We start from the raw sequence: 17,047 nt of genomic DNA on the forward strand, positions 1-17,047 counted from the left end.
GAAGAGCACAGTGCCTCCAGCAGGAGCAAAGGCACTTTCTGGATGTTCTGAGATTTGTTTTTCAGTGGTGCGGTACTGAGCATCCTCAGACAAAGTTGTCCAGGTTCCAAGGGATCAGGAGAGCCTCAGTTGCCTGCTCTGGGTATAGAGCAATTAAACTGACATACTGTGTTCCTTTCAGATGTGCAGCTAAAGCAGGGAAATACCTCTCTGGAACGCTCACTTAATCTCCTTGCCCACATTACAGTAAACTCCTAGAGTAGACAAAAGGTCTCTTGCAGTGTGAGCTGGGAAGGGACCTGCACCCTTCTGCTCACAACACAAGGACAGTCATTGCTCTTCCCTGTCAGAAGCTCCAATTCCTACTTCAGGAGGTAATTCCAGTGCCAATTAGTGCTCCTTGCAGATGGAATTAGAGTCTGTGTGATCATTTGGAAAATACAATCAGTATACTCCAATTTGTACGTGTCCCATCTCTCCAATAATGAAGAATTCCTCCTCCTGCATGAATACAAATAATGAGCTGTTAGCCATGAGATTAGGGAGCCTGTCAGGAACAGCAGCCCCAAGATGGGATGTGCTACATGTGAACACCAGCAAGTGTTCACCTCCAGAGCTAGGAGGATAAATAGGTGATGTACAACCTCATTCTTGTCGTGCTGTACCAAACTGCTCACTGCTTCCTGCATCCCTTGCTGTTTGTTTCCAGAAGGGCCACTTGGCACACAGGTTCTTCTTTGGGTCGTATGAGAAGATAAAAGATGGATTTAAGGTCTCCATGGTACTTGTAATACTTTCAACCTTCCTCCTATTTAGAGGCAGGGCTGAGGAATCCTGGCTGTGCCAGAGAAAGGCCATTCCCAGTTAAAGGCTCCCTTTAATCCCTATGATGCCTACTGGAAAAGGTGGCTGCTTTATCAGGGGCTTCTGGGGCTGGAGTCAGGATGCAGAGCTCACCCCTGTGCTGAATCCAGGTAGGAGATTCCTACGGCATGCAGATGTTTAAGCATATGTATCCTATCACTGGGGCCAGCTTTAATGCTGTGGGAAATGTAGGAGATGGTAAAACCTGCATTATCTGGGATTTAGGATGTTTGCTTTGCAGAACAAGGGATTAGAGAACAGAAAGCTGAAATGACCATCTGTCTGCAGAAAAGGGATCCTGTGAATTACAATTTCCATGGTCATCTTCCCTAATCTCCTTGACTTTATTCGATACCTTCTCCGAGAGCTGATGTCCTTGCGCCCCGAACAGGAACACAGTTCACTTTCCACACATGGAGCAGTTTTCTTCTTCTTCCATCTTTCTACAAGGAGTTGCAAGGTACCCGTAGGAAGCATTTACTTATCTGCTGCTCTTGGAGTTTCCCAGTGTTTGCAGCCATGTGCAATCATCATCCTTCCAGCACCTTCTAGCTCAAAGAACGACAGCTCTGAGTGTGCATGATGTGTATTGCTCCTACATGCAGTGGTGCAAGGCAGTTGCTCCTGGGTGGAACAACCCATGCTGCTGACCTGTATCACTGCTCAATACCTCAGCTCAGGAAGTAAGCAGCAATCCTGTTGAGCTTATGTACTCTGTCGTTTTTTGCGGTGTGACTGTGGATCTAATGCTATTTGGTGTTTCTCTGTAGAGCTTCTGGTCCTGAAACACAGGAAGCTGAAGCTTTTGCTTGGAAATAAGCTCCTAGAGCTGGTGGCTATAGGAAGCAATGCAGCAGTGTGTTACAAGCGCAGGCTGTGGAGCCCCAGTCCAGAGAGCTGAAAGCCCCAAGCTTATTAATTTTAAATCTCATTATTTTTAAGAGCAAATTCTATTTCCCTTTAAAACAGCAGAGGCGTAATACCTGCAAAGAGCCCGCAGAGCCTTGGTGCTTCAGATAGAGATGCTGACACACACATGCTTAGAGTCGGTATGAATAAAGTTCTTTCTTTGCTTTTGCACCGTTCCTTGCTCTCATCCTTTGTGGGTGGCATTTGATGGTGACAGAGATCCTGCCTGCGCAAGCTTGACTCTGGGTATCTTCAGCAAGGAAAAGAGGTTGCTGAGCCCTGCTCAGCGCTGGTGAGATGGGTTGGGGTTGTGAAACACACAAAATAGATGGGGGAAAAGAACCACATGAGCATTGAGGGTGCTGCTGCAGGACACTGGCCTGGGACAAAGAGTGGCAGGTAGGAGCATGCAGCGTGGAGCTGGGTCCTTCCTCTCTCCGTACAAGCTGATGTGTTGCACACACAGACTTCCCCTTCTCAGGACCAGCAGCTCCTGAGCTGTTACCATAGTAGAAAGGAAGAACAGAGGGAAAACTTCTCTGTTGGCTGCTGCTGCTTCAGCTGCAGCCTGATCCAGTGTGATGTTTGAACCGGGGGAGAGCTAAAAGATGCAGGGCAACAGAGCTGTTTCTCGTGGACGTTTAGAGAGCAATCATCTACAAATATCAGTTAATATTTTACTTCAGTTGCATGAGACATTTCAGTGCCCTTGGAATCACTGTGCTGAGTTGGGATGAGGGATTCAATCAGGGAAGTGTGAAGCAGAGGGATTTTAGGCTGCTTTAAGTGCAAATGTCTGTGCGAACCTGAACATGGAGCTGCTACAGACTATTCCATTATTCATATAGTGGATGTCTTGCTCCGAGCATGGAGAGGAGAGGACAGAAGAGGAGAGGAGAGGACAGGAGAAGCCTCTATGTTCAATGCCTTATGCTGGCACTGAACAGCTACAGGGGTGAGAAAGCAGGTCAGCATCGAGCACAGCGTTAAACTGGGCATGGGCAGACCCAGGTTTAGGCAGTTCTAGGCACACTTTGGGCCAGTTTGAAAGCATCCTCTGTGCAAATGGAAGCCCCCATGCAGGGTGCAGATCCCGTTCCTGTCTCTGCCTGTGGGAGAGAGCACTGCAGCAGCTGTGCCAAAGGCTTTGAGATTCAGCAACAAAGGGGTTATTTAGCAGGGAGACGGTTGTTGTTTTCCTCCTGGTGCTCAGCCCCTTGGCAGAGGGTGCTGCTGGGGGTCAGTGCCACGCACAGCCCACACGTCCGCAGGCAGAGATGTTCCATGTGCTGGAGGCAGCCCGGCTTGCAAGGCTCAGGTCTGTGTTCCTGCAGGAGGAGAGCACGGCTGCGCTCTGTGCTCATGTCCCAGTGCCTTTTGCTGCCGGTGTCGCCAGTGTGTGCTGCGGGTAAGATTGCTTTAGCTGCCAGAACAACCTTTGGTTTGCTTTGTGCTTCCAGCTTCTTCCTCCTGCCCAAGTGCCTGAGCTGCAAGCGTTGCTCTGAGGAGCATGAGATGGTCAAAAGAGAGGCCCTGTCCTCACCTGCCAGCTCACCCTGGCTGGTGCTGCATGTGTTTTCCTGTGTGCGATGGCTGGAGCAGCAATGAGGGCTGCACAGGTGGTGTTGCTCGAAGCTCCATAGAGAATCAAAGCCTGATTCCTGTCTTTAGCTGGGAATTAGTCTGGCGAGTGACTCACTGCTGCCAGAATAGCTGATGCTGCCTGAGGATTATCCCAGCCACTGCAGCCTGGACTCACGCTGGTGTTGCTACTCAAGTGACACTTGGCCTTGTTTAAAACCTTCTTTGCTGCTTACCAAGCTGGTGAGTTGGTCAACGCGAGAGGGAGGATCCATTGGGGAGCATCAGAGATCTTTCATGGCATTGCCACAATGCCAGAGCTCAACCCGGCCCTGCTTGTGGCATCATCTCTTCCCAGGAGAGGTCAAACACCATGAGCTCTGCGTCTGCTGTCTGTGGGAGATGAATGGTGCTGTTCCAATGGAGCCTATGGCTCAGAAACAATGACCTGGTGAGAGGCACACCAAAACAGAGCACGGAAAGGTCATGGTAACAGTTACAGGAGAGTAATAAAAGTGCTTAAGTTTTCACAGCAGCTTATTCCTTGGTGAGGGTGGAGATATCCCATTTTGGAGAGGAGCAGAGGTCACTCTATAGAAGGATGATGAGCATATTTGATGTGGCAGGTGATGGATTCCCTGACTCCAGCCGGGTGAGTGTCCTTTCTGTCTGTGTGCAGGGCTGTGCAGGAGCAGGCATCAGCACAGGTGATGGAGAAGCCTTTCAGCTTCCTTAGTGTGAAGATGCTCATCTTCTGTGGCTTCAGCATCTAATTCTGCTGCTGAGATGCCTCTGGTGCCTGAATCTAGTAGGTGCCAGCCCTCAGCACCCTCACAGGGAAGAACTTCCTTATCTCCAACCTGAACTTGCCCTGTTCCAGTTTGAACCCATCACCCCTTGTCCTATCACTGCAGTCCCCGATGAAGAGCCTCTCTCCAGCATCCTTGTAGCCCCCTTCAGGCACTGGAAGCTGCTCTGAGGTCTCCACGCAGCTTCTCTTCTCCAGGCTGAACAGCCCCAATGTTCTCAGCCTGGCTCCATACAGGAGGTGCTCCAGCTCCTGAGCATCCTCGTGGCCTCCTCCAGACTTGCTCCCACAGCTCCATGTCCTTCATCCGGGATGCTGTGGGGACGCTGCCCTTGCTGAGCTGGAGGGACTGGCGTAACCTGCTGTTAACCCCAGCCTGCTTTGCTTAGTTCTCCGGCTCTATCAGCCCAGGTTTGCTGTCAGTGGCGCTGGGGCTGTGTTTAGCAGCAGCTTTGCCTTTGTTGCCAAAGCTGCGAGGAGGCTTGGAAGAGCTGGAGTGTAATCACAGCGTGCTCAGACAAAGGTGTTTGGTGAGGAGCTGCAGTGTTGCTGAATCCACAAGGGGCACAATTAACTGATAAGAGTAAACTAATTGTTATTCAGATTAAATTAGGGCACAGGTGATTTGGAAAATCTATAGACACTCCCATATGCTTTGCCATTTTGCATTGCAGATTATGGTTTTATAAGGCCCTTCTGGGATTCAGATTATAGAGGCAGAGCGTGGAGCTGTGGCTAAACTGAACATACTCCTTCCTGATTAACTACATGATAAAACCAGAAACATGCACAGCAGAGGATTTATCGCTCTGGTTGCATCCTCATTTTTCCTTCCTAGGCATGAACACAACGGCTCTTCACAGATCCAATTGATGCTGGTTGGGAAACCCAGGCAAGGTGACGTGATTCCCACATCCTAGTTCAGAGATGGAGATTAGTAGCAGGGAATGGGCATCTGGCAAGGACACGACTGCCACAGCTGAGATTTGCTGCAGCTTCTTTTGTGCTGTGTTATCATGAATACCTGCAGGCAAGAGGCAGCAGGACCATGCCGACCTGCGGGGTGAGGTGAGGCTTGCTTTGCTTTTGGGGCATTCTGCAGCAGGCTCTGCTGGTTTGAAACATCTGAAATGAGCAGGACAGGGCAAAAGAGCCTCGATAGCTTGTGTGATCCTGGCTCTCTCTGTAAGGTCCAAAGCTGCCTGGTGAAGCAGTGGTAGGAAACGTGGGGACAGCAGGGTTGGAAATGGGGCAGAGCACGTGTGAACAGCACAGCGGAAGGATAAAGGCAGAGAGAAATGCAGGTCTTTGGCTTGGACGTGCTGGGGAGTCTCCTGAGCCCTGAAATCCAAAAAGGCCTGTGCTTCTGTAGTGGGGTTGTCTCAACACACTGAGAGACCCAGCATTAACCCCTGCATGGTTCTGCTTCCTCTCCTCTCTTCTGGCCTCAAGTGACGGCATCCAGAGCCAAGACAAGAGTTTCTGACCTCTGTGACGGAGGGTTTAGAACCAGAGCTTGGTTACAAAGCCATGCGGGGAGAGCTGGATCGCTGCTGCTGCTTGTTTGCTAAGAGGGTGCTTCCCAGTGAATTGCAATCGCTCAGGGAACACTTGGGATGCGTGTGATTTAGCACTGTCTGCCTTGTGCCGGTCTCTGATCAGTCTCTGCCTTGGAGTCCGGCCAGGGCATCGATCGGAGCAGGGCTGTAGCTGGACAAGGAGGTGAGGGGTTATTGAATCACTGCTGCCAGCTCCCAGCAGTGTGCTAAAGCATCCCCTGTTCGGTGTTCCCCTGGGTGAGGTTACCTGCGCTGGGTCTTTAGCCCGTGAAGAGCTCCTGCCAAGGTGTTAAGAAGCATCACTGCACTGCTGCCAGGGAAGAGAGGATCTCCCTGCCCCGGCTCCAAGGGAAAGATGGGCTGTACTCAGGGAGTGCTTTTCCTCCAAAGGTCCTTTTGGACATCATCGTGTCAAGTGGAGCTGCACAAGGTGGAGCTGAGGGATGAGGAAGCATCTCTGATGGCTTGTGTCGGTGAAGCCCATGAGATGGACTCATTGAGCGGATCATAAAGAGAATTCGGGTGGGATCTTTGTGACCAGTACGTACATGTAGGAGCAAGGATCCGTGCCAGAGGGTGGCATGGACCATGGTGCTTAAAGGGAGCACCAGGGCTGAGAGGTTTTGTTGCACTGAGAGCTATCATGGGTGTAGTTTGAGTTGTGGTTACACGCTCAGCCTCCTGTGGGAAGAACGGGAATTGTCTTAGTTTGGCAAAGGAGACAGACTTGGAGGGGCTTTTCTCCGTGGCCTCTCCCAGTGCATTGGGGCTATCTGGGAAATGGGATCTCAGATGAGGCTCTCCCTACCTAGTGCTCAGCTTGGCTCTGACATAAACTGGCCCATCTCCTCCCTCACCCTGTTCCTGTGGATAGCTGTGCTCCTTGCCAGCCCTGTGCACATGGAAGCACACCTCCATGGTGAGCCCTCGTGCTCTGCCCTTGCCTGCGCTGCCTCAGCATGAGCTGGAGACTCTCGTGTTCCTGCCTGGCTGCAGCGTGATTCCAGGCAGGGATCATCCTGGCAGTGCCAGATGGTGGGAAGAGGGGGAAAGGAGCTGCAGCTCTGCCTCCTCCTGGTAACACAGCCTGGGGGCTCTGCTGCTGTGGGGCTGGGATGGAGAGCCTGGGATGGGGAGATGGAGCGTGGGCAAGGAGCAGGCTTGAGGCAGGCTAGGTCAGGTTCCCCCACGTCCCCACACGTGCGGCAGTATCCCTGACAGGGGCACAGCATTCGTGGTTAAAAACGGCGTTTCAGGTGCTGGATGTGCGCTGTGCTCTCCAGAAGAGCACCCACGGGTGCGTGTGCCTGCGCCTGGGGCTTTGCTTTCCATTTACAGTGGGTTGTCGTGTTTGTGTGTTTTACTCGGGGTGGTTTGTGCTACAATAAGGAGAGGGAGGGATAGGCAAACGCTGCTCTGTTTGCGTACACTGCTGTCAACAGCGAGGCTGCTGCTTCGCAGGCGCATCCTCTGGGAAGCACGCTGGATTCCAGGCATACAACACCCTTCCCTTCCCACCTTCATCCCAGATCCTTCGGCTGCATTGCCCGAGCCTCTCCTCCATCCCTCTCTGCTGGCACACGGCCCTGGGGCATGTGGCCCACTCCATCGCCGGCATTGCTAACACGTGGCTACGCGAAGGGAAGTGTCAGAGCAGCGGCTCTGCAGCAGTGTTCCGGGGGAGGCAGGCTGTGGTGTGCAGCCGGGGAGGGACACAGCACTGCCTCCCTCTGTCTGTGTCCCTCCAGAGCCTCTGATGCTTTCCCCAACACCTTTCACCTTTGTGAGCCTCCAGAGACGCTGATGAGGAGCTGAGCCTCGAGTGTTACTGCTCACCCGTCGTGTTTCCGCATCTCACAGGTGTAGCACATCCCCTTGCCCTCCTCCCTGAGTCTGGATGGGCTCAGGTTCTATGGCAAGAACATCCTTAAGTCTCTTCTCCCTTGTTTTCTCACCCAGCCCTGAAGTAAACAAAGAAGAGGCCCTTTCTTTTCTCCTCAAGGGACAGTTCCTTCCTATTCATCTCCTCCACAACAGCAGGTAGCCTGGGACATACTGGAGAAGCGCTTGGTCTGAACCCCCCCTTCTGATGCAAGTGGGCATTGTGGATTTTTAACAGGCAGGGGGTTCAGTGAAACCTTTAATACTAGCTCAATTGGCACGACATTCCCAGGCTTTGGAGCTGAGCTCTCCCTCTGTGCCTCGCAGGAAATGAGACCAAGGACAAAAAGGCCACATTCCCTTTGATTGCAAGAACTGCCTTGCTCTGCAGCAGGAGCTGGCCTGGCTGTGCAGGAAGGATTCTGGCTTGGCAGCTGATGCTCGTCCATCCACAGGCTTGTAAAGCAGCTCCTTCAAGCATCGCCCTCTGTGGATGGAGGCATCGTCTCCCTGGTTTGTGCAGTGCAGACCTGAAGCAGTGGCTTGGAGCCACACGTGGGGTCCCCCAGCTTGCTGCACTTGAGGAGAGAAGAGCAATGGGAGCTGCTGGCCCTGGCAACGATGGGAATCACTGTGGAATATCCCTGAGAAGGCTCCCCAGCGGGGACCTCAGCTCCTCGCGTGCTGAAGCTTTCCACAGTAACTGGAAGGTTGTGGTTTTCCTTTGCTGTTCCTTTTTTTGGGTAAAGCATAAGTAAACGTGTGTATACCTACAGGTTACCATGGCACTGTAACCTTACCCGATCTGGAAGAGAGGGAGTAACAGGGGAGTAGCTGTGGATCTGTGCATGTCCTCTGTGGAACACGTAGGCAGGAGGAGATGGTGGGACGCGGAGGGGCTGATGGGGTTGGAAGGCAGCAGGAGCAGGACAGCTGAAAGGTAACTCACCCCCATCGCCAGCACTGACTTTTGGCTCCTGTTAGACTGTCCAGATGTGAGTGTGGCCTTCAGAGACACAGGGACTGTAGTGCTGAGGCAGCCTGGAGAGCTGTGCTGTGAGCATGAGGCAGCCCTGCCTGCGTTAACCACTGATGGGCAGTACCAGGAGGCGAGCTCTTTCCCGCATCCTCCAAGTGGTCCCTCTGAAGGAGGGGATACACAAGGTCCTGCTGCACTGTCAGAGGTCCAGGGGTCCTGTCTGCAATTGTCCCCAGTTGAGGGACAGCCCTCGGCACATCCAGAGCCTCCTTCTCATGGGGGAATCACGTTCCTAGTGCCAAGACCCTCAGTCAGCTGCTGTCGGGGTTGGGATGGCTGAGGGGAGGCATGGAAAGACATGGGGGACTCCCAAAGCCCAGGTGGGGAATGGAGGCACCCACCAAGAGCTGTGTGTGTGCAGAAGGTGGAGCAGCGGGGCTGGAGGAGAGCCTGGCTCTCCACCCCTCATCCGGGCGCCGCTTTCCCTCTCCAAGCCCCTTCCCTCTCACTTCCCCTCTGCCTGCTGGGCTGGGGAGCACCTCCGTCCCCTCCCTTCGTGGGTGATGCTTGGAGTGCGGAGGGCAGGAAGCAGTTCCCGAAGGGGCCCGCTCGGAGCCATCCCTGCCTTGCCCGCCCTTCTCCCGCCGCCCCTGCCCAAGTGGAATCAATTGGTACAGACCATTAGCGGCACAGGTCCTCCTCTGGCAGGGGGGAGGGCACTGCTCTGGATACAAAGCAGCCACGCTCCGGCTCCTTCTTCCTCCTCCTCCTCCTCCCTGTTTGCACGTCCCCCCCCCCTCTCCCACTCTCTTCCCTACGCTGCAGACCTGGGAAGCGGAGGTGCCCGGAGCAGGAGGAAGGAGCTCTCCAGCGCTGCTGCTTGGCGAGCGGAACGGGAGGCAGAGGCAGCGCAGGAAGGTCTTGGTGGCTGCCTGGATTGAGAGGAACACGTACCCGAGAGAACAAGGCAGGAAGGAGAGGAGGAGGAGGAGGAGGAGGAGGAGGAGGTGGCTGCGGGGAGCCCGCTCCGGTGGGCGAAGAGCCGCTGTGAATCGTGCCTCTGTTCCCAGGGATTAAAGCATGAATGGGAGCAGCTTCCCAGCCACGATGGAGAGAGGAGGAGGAGGCTCAGGCTGTGGGAATAAGGTAACTCCTGCCTCTTGCAGGCATTGCATGGCTGAGCTGGGCAGGACAGAGCTCCTTTATGCACAGGGTGTGTGTGGATGCGTGCATGCAGCGGGCAGGGGCTGGGAGGAAGCAGGGAAGACTCATTCCTCTCCCCCTCGCCGTGTATTGAGAGGGGTTCCGGGAGCTGCTGGAGATCACTTTACTTCCCCCCCCCCCCCCTTTTTCAGGCTGGGATATGGATAATATACGCTGTGCTCCCAGACCTGCACTCGCTCCGTGGGCTTCCTCCCATGGGGAATACAATGGCCCCGCGCCCTTCCAGCTCTCCAGTGCCTCCGTGCAGGAGGATGAGAGGTGAGAAGCCACAGGGAGAGTTGCTTTTCCCTCCCCTTGGTCATCCTCTGCCTTTTCTTCGCTACAGAAAGGGATGGGTTTAGGAGGAGGGAGAACTGAAATCCCTTTCATTCGTGCCAGTGGTGGCGAGAGCCAACTTTGAGGCTGCTTAAAGGGAAAAGCTTTCTGAGTGCTGTCTTGTGCAGGAATAGGAGATGGCTGGGCAATGCTTTGCCAGCTGAGAGGTGATCTCTGTGTCGTCTTATGCTGTGTGAGTGAAAAACAGTGATTATGGGGGAGGAAGCCCATGGTGACCAATGAAGCCCTCACCAAATGTTGCTTCCCTTTCCCCGGCTGGGCCTCTGTCTGACTCAGTTCTGGGCTCTCTGACCCTGAGAGTCCTGATTCCTCTCCCAGACCAGAAACAAGTTCAGCTCCTACCGGGAGGTGGTTCAGCCCAGATGTTTGGGAAAGCACTGAGGACAGCCTGATGTTGACAGCTGTGGGGCCCAGATCCGGTTAATCCCAGCCAGTGGAGGTCTCGGCTGGGTGTCCCTCTGTCTTGCTGCTGCAATAAGCATTTGTTCTGTGCTGTCCATCCTCCCCTTGCCTTCAGGGGCTTCCTGACGGCTCTTGGCATGAGGTTAGGAAGCATTTGCTTTGGGGTTTAGTGACGCATCACACAAGTACCCACTTGGGTGCACCCAGCGCAGGAAGTCGGGAGCCATCCCTTGGCGTCTCTGCACACTGAAGGAGCCGATGGTCCAGTGCTGGGACTGGGGGAGCCTTTGCAGTGTGCTGGGTGGCTCTGTCCGTGCTTGTCTAAACTGCAGGGAACTTGTGTAAATGGGGGGGAGGGGGTGCCCATGGAAATGGAATAAGGGCTGTGGAGCTCCAACACATTCCTTTGTTTCCTCCTTGCTCGTAGCAGGGAATTCTCCTGCTCACCCAGGCTCCTGCTTGCCCTGTCCACGTACTTCTCTGGGCACAGCTCTCCAATGCCAATTGCAAGCTTACGGTGGTTGGGATTTGGGGCTCAGCTGACAGAACTGGGATCAGAAAGGTGTGGGAAAATGGAGGCACTTGGGGAAGAGAGGGTGAAAGATGTTGCTGTATGTAGCACCAGCTCAGTGTCAGCTTCAGAGCGCTGGGAATAGAGAAGGTGCTCTGGGGAAGGAATGAGAAGGAGATTTCACCCACGAGGGTTAATTCTGTGGCAGGGAACAAGGCTCTGGAAATGGCCAGAGCCAGCAGGACAGTGGATGCTATTTGAGTGGGAAGGAAGCGGAGCAGTAGTGTCATTCTCCTGCTTCAATATGAAAGACAGAGGAAGAGAAGTGCCTGGATCCATCCAGCAGCCAGGCCTGGATTTGCTCTTCCCTTTCCCGACCTGCATCTTCCCAGTCTTCCCTCTACAGCTGGGCACCTCCCGAGGCAAGAAGAACAGCTTGGCTTTGCCTGGAGCTGGGAGAACCATCCTGAGCTGCCCAAGGAACCTCCCAGTGGGAGCACACGCTGTCCTGAGCTGGCTCCACGTCAGAGCGATGCTTCCCGAGAGGAAAACTGTGTGTGCCCTGCTCATCTCCTCCAGCACCCTCGTGCTGCACCAGTGGAAGCCTTGGGATGAACAGCAGGGCAAGTGTTGCACCTGATGGTTTGGTGTTTCTTGGAGACTTGCCTTTTGCTCTCTCTTGCCCTTGTTCTATTTCTATCAGCTCAAACCCAGCAGGTTTGGAGTCTTCAAAGCAAACCCAGTGGGCAGATGTGAGCCCATGGGCAGACAGGAGATGGTCCTTTCTTGCTTCCCTGTGCGGTTTGCCTTGCAGGGATGAGCAGCGCCTGCTTTCCAGGGGCTCACCAGCAACACCCCTGATTCCTGGGGACACACCAGGCCTCGGGCAGCATCTTTCCCTGTGGCTGATGCCCTCTGTGGCTTTCTCACCCTCCATTGCATGCAGCATCCTGGGAAAGGGAGGGGGGCTGTAGCTCTAGGTCTCATTTGAGGATACGGCTGGAGGTGCACTTGGTGTGGCTCAGACCAACCCAAAGGCAAAGCATCTTCTGGAAGCAGTGACATCTGCAGTGTCTTTTTCACAAGTCCGTGTTCTCTGTATCGTGTTGTCTGCTAAGCTTTGCTCGTGGAGATCCTGAACCAGTTCCCTGCCTTCTCTGGTGGCAGGGGGAGTGATCTTTGCCAAGCACAAGGGCTGAAGAGTGAGAACAGAGTCTCCTTTCCCTCCTGTGAGCCCCAGCTGCTTGCGTGTGGGTTGGCTGGATTCACCTCCAGGAGGTAAGAAGGGCTTTGCTGAGTGGAGACCTCAGGGTGAATGAGTCTTCACACCCTCATCTGGACACATGGACACCCCCAAGAGCCCCAAGTGATACTGCACGTTAGTCCCTGTTGAATATAGCCTCCCACATCCTTTAATGGGGACTCCACAGCTCCTGGGAGCTGAGGCACTGGGGGCTTGAAGGAATCACTGGAACACTTTTCCTGCTGTCTCGCAGTGCTGGTGGCTTTGTCCCACTTTAGTCCTTCCTTCCTGCTCTCTCAGCCTGTACCAGGTCCCACTTCCCACTCCTCTATCCATGCGCACCGCCGGTATCCATGCCTGTAGCAGTGTGTGTCCATCCCCAGTACAGCTGTGTGCAGATGTGCACATACCCTGGGCTGCTCTCTGAGAAGCCATGCCCTGTCCTGCCCAAGCAGCACATGGCTTCAAGCGCTTTGCCAGCTCACAAACCCCTCCTACAGCTATCCTATCCAGCTGATGTGCCTGGCAGCGACAGCAGAATAAAGAGAGGAAGGCTCCAAATCCCCTTCCTGCCTGGATCTGAGCTGTTTTCCTAAAGGTGGAACAAGAGCTCATCTTCTGTGCAAGGCTTCCTGTGCTGGTCTTTAAGAGCAGGTGATGTATTCTCTCTCCAAGGGTGTGCTAATGCATTGGTCACTGCTGGCCCAGCTCCAGCCTCTACACTGCCCTGGAATGCTCCTTATTGTTAGTGCCCGAGATGTGGTTTGATACTGCAGAGTCCTTGGTGCTGGGAACGCTGGAGAGAAGTTAAAGTGGGACTGACCTCAGAAAGGAGCTTAAACCCTGTCTTTGAAACCTCCAGGGAGGGGATTTACATCTTCACATCGTGATTGAGGACTCCCTTGTTCAGCTCGGGGCTGTTGAGAAGCACAGAAGAGAGATGTCCACTGAGCCCCACATTCCTTCCACTGTGCCTGCTGGAGGCTGGATGTCCTCCCTGAAACAGCATCAGCTTGTGCCTGATGGTGCGCTGTGGAGAGCAGAGTTGAGAGCCTCTGCTTCCCTTCCTGCTGGAGTGTACTGAAGACGTGGCTCTCAGTTCAGCAAAGAGAAATGGGCACCTCCAGGGTGCAGCTGAGCTCACGTGAAGGCATTCTCCCAATGGGAATTGGAATTGTCCCTGTTGGCTGCAGGCAGAACCCACCAGCGAGCTCTGCTATGGGGATGCCCAGCCGTGGCACTGCAGGAGGCAGGGGTGTGTGTCTCCTACCCTAATCCCTGCAGATGGGCACTGCGAGGCCAGCGCAGCTCCCATCTGACCTTTGGTGAGTGGGAATTCACCCGGAGGCTGGTGTGCACGGCTGCTCCAGCCTGGTGAGCGCTCGCTCCAGTTTCACCGGTGCCACAGCTCATGGAGAATGAGACACTTCACTTCCTGCCGGGGAAAGGGCACGGGCTTGGCTCAGCTGCCTTCCTCAGTGCATTCTGGAATGCTCCAGCTGTTTCCTGCTCAGGTTCAGCGCCTGAAAGACAAGAGGAGGCTAATCCAGAAGAGCCAGCTTGACTCTGCCTCACTTCCACCCAGCTGGGAAGAGCCAAGGAGCAAAAGGATGGATGGCGAGGCTCCGCTCTGGATTTCATGAATGGATGACTGCAGAGGTGCAAGTGGGGCTTGGAGGGGATTTGGAAGCCTGCTCCAGGATTCGTCTGGCATGCAAAGCATTTCTAATACCTGCAGCATTATCATACCATAATGCCAGTGTGACTCGGGGCCCACTCCAGCTCTCAGTACAGCAAAAGCATCGCTCCCCTCCCCATCACTTCCGATAAGGTGCAGCTTTGCACATCCCAGTCTCTTGTCCTGGAGGCACGAAGTGAGGGTGAAGGCGATCCTGTGCTCCGTTGGGAATGAGTGGCTCTGGGTGCATATGTGTGTGGGTGCTGAGCGAGCTGCAGTGTGACAGCGGAGTGGGTGCTGGGGTACCTCCCCCTGGGCTCCTCTATAAATACCACCGTGGTGCTGAAGCGTTCTGGCTCGGCGCCTTAGAGCCCATCCTTTGTTTGTCCATCTGTTTAGCAGCTTCTAAAGCTAAAGAAGAAATGTGTATCCATGGATTTCTCCTGGAGGCCTGGGAGGGCCAGGCCTCTACTTCCTGGAGGCTGCTTGGGGCTTCTCAGTGTGCAAATCCATCTGAATCCCATAGCCCGGGGCTCGGAGAGGAAACCTGGAGCTGTGCTGAGACACCGACACCCTGCAGTGCATCCGAGTGGGCTTTGTCCAGCTCACGTCTTCCAGGCTCGTGCTGATGCGATTCCAATGGCAGGAATTGGTTCCGTGGGAAGCGCCTTTCTCGTGGTCTGCACTGCTGTGCTCTGCTTGTTGTTGGAACCCATCATTCCCAGTGCTTCCTCGGGTGCAGGAGCCGTCACCCATCCCAGGGCAGCGGTGACACAGCCTGACGGGGCCCTGAACTCCTGTCCCTCACGGTAACAAAGCTGGAGCAGCCTCCGCAGGGATCAGAGCATGGGAGCAGCTCTGCTCTCTTCCCGCTGAGGCCACGCTGAGAGGGGAGCTGTGATTAATCCCTAGCACGGCAACCCATGCCATGTGTGTGCCGGGGCAATGGGCAGCACCCCGCGAGCTGGGGATGCTTTGAGATGCTGCCTCACGCGATGGCACTGAGAAGCAGCCTTCTGCTTTCCCCTGGCTTTCTAGTGGCACGTTTTGCTTCTGATTTGGGAGAGAGGAGTGGAATGTGGCACAGGCCTGCCAGCCCTGCAGCCTGCATGCTCCCTGCAGCCCTGCGGACATACAGGAACACGGTGTCCTTCCCAGCCTCCTGCAGGAGCTGCAGGGATGCAGTGCCCCAGGAGGGGCCGGCTTTGCCTGGGCGATGTGGGGTTGTATGGACACGCAAAGGTTTAGTCAGGTGGGTTCATCCATTGGGATGAATGGGAGACTGGAGGTGCAGAGTCACTTGTGAAGAGTCTGGTAACAGTGGCACATGACTCTAGCATGCTCCTTTCCAGAGAGCTTGCTGGGATGACCTTCTGCAAGGGTTTGGGAGGAGCTGTCGCTGGGTTTCAGTTAGATGAGCATCATTCCTGGCATGCTTCTTATCAGGAAGTGCTAAAACTGAAGAGTCTGGGTGGAATGTGAGGGATAAGGGTGAGGCCAGGGCAGCTCTACCTGTGTGGGAAGCTGTTGGTGTGCCCAGGGAAGGATGCTGATGGATTTCTATGGGCTAGCCTGGCCGGAGCAGCAGGGTTCAGGCATGGCAGGAGATGGCTAAAAGAGGATGTGGTGTGGTGAGAGTTCAGCTGTGGGGTGGCTCAGGCTTGTACCTTATCGTTATTCTATCAGTTACCAGTGACTTTAGCTCTGAAACACTCCGAGTGCAAGCAGCCAAGAGTATTGAGAAGGGGCCTGGCAGGCATAACTGTGAATAACAGCACTCCAAGATGAATCCCTTGGCAGCAAGGTGGAGCTGTCTGGATGCTGGAGGTGTAGATCCTGTCTCTGCCTCCAGCCTGGCACAGCAGCCTCAGGAAGCAGCACAAACGGCAATAAAAGGTGCCTTTCCATAAATAAAGCCCAAAGGATGGTAGTGGGGGAGCTGCCCATCCCTGCCTTTTGTGGAGGAGTAATTGTCCATGGCACTGTGAGGATGCTGGGGTTATTGTCACCGTTATCTGGTGAAGGAGTGCTGGGCTCAGGCCAGCGCTTCAAGGCCAGGTTGGACACAGGGGCTTGGAGCAAGCTGCTCTAGTGGAAGGTGTCCCTGCCCGTGGCAGGGGCTTGGAACGGGATGGGAAGCAACACATCCAGAGGGACTGAAAGAGGAAATTCTTCTCTTTGATGCCGACGTGACGGAGGGAAGGTGTGCCAGGATGTCCTCCCAGATGTGCTGCACCCCTCGTGTTCACCGCCTGCGTTCTGCATTGGTCAGCAGCGCTGCTTTAGGGCCCCATGTAGCACTGAGCCCCTCTGGAAGCAGGCAGCACTGATTCCCCCCCCCCCCATCCCAGCTCTCCCTCATTATCAGCTGACTCAAAGAGCTCAGTAACTTGTTTCTAAAGCTTACTCCTCTGCAGGAATGCCATTTGAAAGACTGACAGCTCCAATCAAACACCCAGGGCTGCTCTGGTGCTTGCAGGTATTTGTTTCATCGCATAAAGGTAAAACCAACCTGGCTAATGGAGTGTTGTACCTTGAGATGCAGCAGGAAGGCACAGATGTGCTCCTGCTCGCTCGAGGAAGCCACTCACATGGCTTGGCGTGTGATGGGGCTGTGCGGGGAGTCTCCTAACCCTGTCCCCTCCTTGGGCAAGGGGGTGGCCTGTCTCTGTGTCCCTGCCACACAAGGTAGGTGACAGGCATAATAAGGCTGCAATTTGTGTGGCTGATTTGAGATGCACTGTAATTACTGCATGATTACAGTATTCTTAGAGCAGCCATTACAAACCCCTCCAGGTTCTCCCCAAGGGCTCGTCTCGCTCCTCACCTTGCAAGTAAAGCACTGCAGGGGAGTCTGTCTGTCCATCAGCGAGCTCGGTGGCACATTCCATATGCCTCTTGCAGGCTGGAGTTCCTGTGTCCATATGACCCAGGATGGAGCTGGGTCCAGGCTTCCATTGGAAGCTGCTGACACTGGTAGAATCAGTCTGTCCCACCCAGAGACAGACCCAGAGCCGCATCCCGCTTCCTTGCAGGGCTGGAATAGCCCTGGGTTTGTTGCGTTGGCACAGG

The 17,047-nt window shown here is 54.5% G+C and overlaps 1 protein-coding gene across 6 annotated transcripts in view; it reads left to right on the plus strand.

Moving 5' to 3' along the window:
- Positions 1-17,047, plus strand: part of B3GAT1 (beta-1,3-glucuronyltransferase 1) — a 49,093-nt gene that overhangs the window by 16,473 nt on the left and 15,573 nt on the right. For 5 of the 6 annotated variants that reach the window (XM_057433202.1, XM_057433203.1, XM_057433200.1 and 2 more), the window contains exon 1: positions 9,572-9,727. The gene's annotated coding sequence lies outside the window, so the exon portion shown is untranslated. Of the gene's footprint in view, positions 1-9,571; positions 9,728-17,047 lie in introns of those variants that run through there. The other variant, XM_057433201.1, reaches the window with a different exon arrangement.

Source organism: Pezoporus wallicus, unplaced genomic scaffold (assembly GCF_028554395.1).
Source record: "Pezoporus wallicus isolate ANWC-B61680 ecotype Strahan unplaced genomic scaffold, APGP_CSIRO_Pwel_v1 contig_9719, whole genome shotgun sequence".
Classification (NCBI taxonomy): Eukaryota; Metazoa; Chordata; class Aves; order Psittaciformes; family Psittacidae; genus Pezoporus; species Pezoporus wallicus.